Raw genomic sequence first — 6,261 nt, forward strand, 5'->3', positions numbered from 1 at the left:
TTTTTACCGTATCTACTCTCAATATGAGTGCGTTAATCAAAAGGGTTAAAAATAGAAACAAATCGAACTTACAAGGGAAGATAATAACTTCCGGTGAATGCCGGAAAAATATCCAGTAAATAAAACGTCGTTTAGTAAATCGTTATTTGTATTTTAAACTAAATATTTTATCGTGGTTTATTTATTTATATTTTTTGTCATTTCATTTAACTTAATATGAAAATGGATAATAAACTTTAAAATATCAATTATTAAATGGAATTTATTATTTCCTTTTCTTTAAAAACTCAGTTTTATTTTTATGGACACATGTGTCCAGTGACATCGATATGATGACTAAAATCGCAAATTATTGTCTTTTTAAATGAAAAAAAAACGCATGAATTTCTGTTTGCTTTTTTATATAAAAAATAAAACATTGCAGATGTTAACAATTAAAAATGTTTTTAATATTTCAGTAACATTACGATAAGCAGTATTCATTCAATATTTAAAAAAAAAATAATATTAAAAAATATTTAATGTGGTTTTAATGGTAAAAATTATCACAAAAATTTTGATTACATGGTTTAATGACTGTTTTTCTCTAAAAAAATATTCAACTTCATTTCAAGCCATGTGTGGCACTCTGTTCATAAAAATCAGTAATCTTAAACTTCATGCGATTCCCACGAGATCCTCATTTAGCCAAGCGTACATAAGTACGTGACAAGAAAACATTTACGTTTGAACGATTTGAATTAATATTCCTAACATGTATAAAAATAAATGTTGTTTCATCTTAATACATTGATTTAGAGTTCTTTTTCTAGTGTCGTTATTTTCCGAAGTTATTTCTCTATTTTTATTTTATGTATGTGAGGATGTGCCTTGGTGGAAACCTTCTATTAATCGGTGATCTTATTAAATTTACTTTTAACAGTTTTGCAGATGCTCTACTACCTTTGATTTCAAGAGATTCCTGCACTTGCAACCTTGATCCTTAAAATTGATAGATGCTGATTATGAATGGTGAACAAAGAGTCACACACGTAGAAGTTAACTTTAGACTTTAATCTTTCAAAACACATTGAAGAAATAATCGGAAATACATAAAAATATGATAAGTCGGCTTTCTAAACTATGTTCACCTGTTATCAGTTTCCGGCATTAAATTGCATGTGCCACGAATTAGAGAATTAATAAGGATGAAGCTTGTACTATTTTCTTTCTCATGTAAATATTAAAATATTTAATAAAATTGAATATTAATTTTATCCGTAATAATAATGATATTCACCAAATATTTTGAAATTATTTTTTTTTTAATTTTCCTCTTTAATTTTATTTTCTGCGAACTTGCTCTTCCGTTCGTCATCTTGAATGTTAAGTTGAGCTTGTAAAGTCAATCACATTTGAAAAATCGTTTCCTTTATAAAATCAGATAAAGTTAATCGAAAGCAGATTATAAAACAAAAACGTAAGTATTACTAGATGGCGCACGTATTTGTATTTTTTATTTTCATCTTTTTTTCATCGGGTTATTATCGAATGATCACTAATCTATCAGATTTTGTTTTCAATACTTAAACATTTAAAAAAAAATATGTAATTCGGTGCTTTTGCACTTATTGAACCGTGCTATTTTATATAGTATTTTCGAGTTATTTTTTAAAACCTTTGTTTATCTTCTTCAAACTGCAATTAATAATTAATCTTTGTTATAATTTTATTTTCTGCGAAATTGCTCTTTCGTTCATCATATTGAATGTTAACTTGAGCTTGTAAAGTCAATCACATTTGAAAAATCGTTTCCTTTATAAAAGCAGATAAAGTTAATCGAAAGCAGATTATAAAACAAAAACGTAAGTATTACTACATGAAATTGGTATCGAATTTTGCGCATTTTTAGAATACGTTAAAATTGTAAGGGAGATAACTACTTTTACTAAATGAATAATCCTAATGTTGATTTATCATTGAATACTTTTTGATGTCGATTGCTTTTTGTTTTTAATATTGACTTAAACATAAAAAACTTTTCGTCGTTTACCAAAAAAAAAAATAATTTTATAAATTTTATGTATTTTTAATTGTTTCATGAGTTTAAAGTAAAAAGTTTTATCTTTGGTTTTTTTCATTTTTTTCAGCGTATTTTTTTATAGTTTTTCAGGTGTGCTAAAAACGAGTATATACTTCAAAAGTGACGCAGAAAATTACTTTTCATGAGGAAATTACTTTTTCAAAAAGTGGGAATCAGTTTTTTTCGAAAATTCTCCAACAATAAAGTAGGCAGATCAGAGTTGGGCTGGGGACCACCTTTGCAAAATTTTGCAAGATCGCAACCCCAGCTCTGATCAGAAGTCAAGAAACACGAGGCTAGGAGACCAACCTGTGCGTCTGTACTTTTATTATCGGCAATAAATAATGTCCACTGAAAGTTTCCGTCATCTAAGCAGACCCTGTCCCAATCCTTTAAATAGTTAGTAACAGTCAGTCATATGCAAAAACTTCCATCAGAAGCAGCAGCAGCAGCAGTAGATATAAGCACGAGTCAAACGTCACCGGTTTTTAGTCCGATCATCAACCTCCTCAAGTCAAGTGAGTTTAACTTTTTTTCCTCACATTTTCTATATAAATGTTATGTAAAATAAGAAACCACTTTCTGGACACATGGTGATAAGTTTTTTATTTATTTTGTTGGCCTGCCTGAAAGCCATTTTGGTTAATTGTTATTTATTTTTCACCTTAACTTTAATATTACAACTTCTTTAGGTTTTCGAATATCACATTTAAATTTGCTGCAAACGAAAATGGTCACTACTGATAGCATAAGGAATTACACGTATTTATATACATATTATACTTTATTTTTGTTCTTAAATATCCTTGTGTCTTTATTGAAAGAGGAAATCAGAAAAGAAAACGAAAAATATTTTTCGCCCCAAAACAAAGGAAAAAATTGACCCATTCCCTAGGTGGCCATAAAGTGGGTGCTCATTTACGTTTTATTCATATTTAAATCTGATCCTTCACTCTTTTAAAAAGTAAATTTTTAATATCATGAAAACTATTTCTCTGCACCAGTTTTTGAAGTACATATTCGTTTTCTGCACTCTCCAAAAAATTTATAAAAGTCGTCATTGTAAAGGATTGCGGGGGGGGGGGTGGAAAGATCATTAAACGAAGCAATAAACCTTAAAAACATAATCATGACTCTTAAACAAATTAAAATATTACGTTTTTAGATGAGGAATGATTCTTTGTATGATTTAGATTATTAAGACTACTGGTCTCATCTTGAGTGTTATTTATTATGCAAACATTGTTAAAATAACACTTGTTATTTATTATGCAAACATTGTTAAAATAACACTTGTTATTTATTATGCAAACATTGTTAAAATAACACTTGTTATTTATTATGCAAACATTGTTAAAATAACACTTGTTATTTATTATGCAAACATTGTTAAAATAACACTTGTTATTTATTATGCAAACATTGTTAAAATAACACTTGTTATTTATTATGCAAACATTGTTAAAATAACACTTGTTATTTATTATGCAAACATTGTTAAAATAACACTTGTTATTTATTATGCAAATATTGTTAAAATAACACTTGTTATTTATTATGCAAACATTGTTAAAATAACACTTGTTATTTATTATGCAAATATTGTTAAAATAACACTTGTTATTTATTATGCAAATATTGTTAAAATAACACTTGTTATTTATTATGCAAACATTGTTAAAATAACACTTGTTATTTATTATGCAAATATTGTTAAAATAACACTTGTTATTTATTATGCAAACATTGTTAAAATAACACTTGTTATTTATTATGCAAATATTGTTAAAATAACACTTGTCGAATATTTACTTACAGATTATGATAGTACACTTTAAATTTAATTCTTTTTTGAAAAGTAAAGATGACATAAAATTAAACTATTTCGTATTTTGGGGAGCATTAACTGTGATAGATGAAAATATTGGGATTATTATTAATGGGGCTTTCATAAGTGGATGAACTGCATTTGTCATGTGCTCAGCTTGACTGAGAAATGACCTTTTATTTACGTTTCCATTTTTTCGACCATATTTTTCTCTCACGGCATATGAGTTAAAATACGTCTGACTGCTGTCGTTTAAATTGTGTCTTATCCTTTTTTCTGCCTTTTTCTCTTCTCTTTCCCATGACATCAGTATACGCACACTTGCTTTATTTGCATATGTGCTAAGATGGCGACTGCTTATATTTTCACTAGCCAGCTATCCTTCAGCTGCTTCTGATGTTATTCAAGTGTTATTTTATTATGCAAATAAAAATAACACTTGAGTGTTATTTATTATGCAAACATAACATTTACTTACTTGATTGTGATAGTACACTTTAACTTTAATTCGGTTTTGAAAAGTAAAGGTGACATAAAATTACATTATTTCGTATTTTGCGGGACATTAACTGTGATAGATGAAAAGATTGAAATTATTATTAATGGGCTTTCATAAGAAATGGCCTTTTATTTGGTAAGCTAGAAAGGAAGTTAACTTCTAGCAGTAATCTGCACAGCTTACACACCAAATATTCAAAGTCACTGGCATTTTGGTTTCGAATCTTACTGATCAGTTATAGAGATGAGAGTATGTAATGAAGCTCTTGCACTCGAACCATGCATTAAAAAAAAACTCGCATCTGCACATAATCTGATACCATCGCAGGAACAAATTTAGAAGGAAAGACATAAAATATGATTATTTTAGGTGGATACAACAACCATTTAATCGAGTGATTTCTAACAACGCTCTTGACTATGTTTAAAAATATATCACTTGCATGTTGTACATCTCTGTCAGAAATGCCCTTTTTGCATTTGTCATTTTCATCACCTGCGTTACAACTTTTTTCAACCATGCAGCACATTTTGCCTCACTGCATATGAGTCAAAACACGTCTGATTGCTGTCTTTTCTCATCGTGTCCTTTTTTCTGCTTTTTTCTCTTCTCCTTCCCATGAAATCAGCATATGCACACTTGCTTTATTTGCATATGTGCTAAGACGGCAGCTGCTTATATTTTCAGTAGTTAGCAAACCTACGGCTGCGTCTGATTTTCTCACAGTAGTATCTCTAATTTGTTTCATAATTTATTTCAGCTGGTAAGACCCTTCTGGAAATTTGCTTTATCCAGGGATTTTGAAAGTTATTTAAAAATTGAGATTATTTTAGTTTTTCAATAAGTGTGATTCATTATTAATTTTGCTTGGTGTTGGATTGTATGTTTAATTGTTAATTCTTCTTGTTATTTATTACTACTGCTGTTATTCAACCTTTGCTATTGTTATGGACTTTTATTTTTCTTCTGGTTATGATTGAAGGAAGGCTTGTGTCCATGGAAATTAAGTAAGGAGTCGTTATCCCTCTCTTCTTATTTGTATGAACTTTTATTTTTCTTTCGACTATGAGTAAAAGAACCTGTGTATCTAACTTTTAGATTCATAGCCATGTGTTTGTTATGAAATTTGGATACGTTTCAAATGTTACCTATGATAATTTCCTGGGAGGATGTAAACATGTAAAATTTTCATCCTCGGCCTCATCTTGAGGTCAAAGAGGATAAACTCCTAGTGATTGTCACAAGGAGACGTGCTTATTAATTCTATTTGGATATAGGGCACCTTATTTTCATTGGTCGCTAAAAGGACATCATTTCTCAGAGTAGCATGAAAAAAAGCTTATCAATAACTGACATATATGAAAGATTGCAACTGAAAAATTCCCTACAATCATATGAAACTAACAAAAATTCCTTCTCTTCTTTACCTACATATGTAAAAGCGCTTCGTCTATATATGAAGAACAAGAGAGAGAAAAGACGGTTAAGGATATGCAATAAAAAAATTTACACACACTGTGGGCTATTGTAGTCAGTTGTAGAGTGATATGATCACTGTTAAAATGGGCCAATATTCTATGAGATATGTTATTGATATTCTTAGCTAGTATGGATTGAACAACACATGTGCAATGTTGATTGCTGGCGAAGTGTAAACTTCTTTAATTTTTGCCTTTTCCTCTGGGCTATATATGTGACCTGCTTTTTGCAAGTGGGCTCATCTTCAATAGCTGCACGCGTCAAATAGTTAACTTTTCTACCACTGGCAATATCAATACTGACAAACAGACCCCATCGTTCTATGCGTTTGTTATGAGCTGTCATGTGTTGCTTTGTGTGCATATTCAACACACGACATCCCTCCCCTCTCTA

This window comes from Euprymna scolopes, chromosome 46 (genome assembly GCF_053919585.1).
Source record: "Euprymna scolopes isolate OS-2025 chromosome 46, ASM5391958v1, whole genome shotgun sequence".
Lineage (NCBI taxonomy): Eukaryota > Metazoa > Mollusca > Cephalopoda > Sepiida > Sepiolidae > Euprymna > Euprymna scolopes.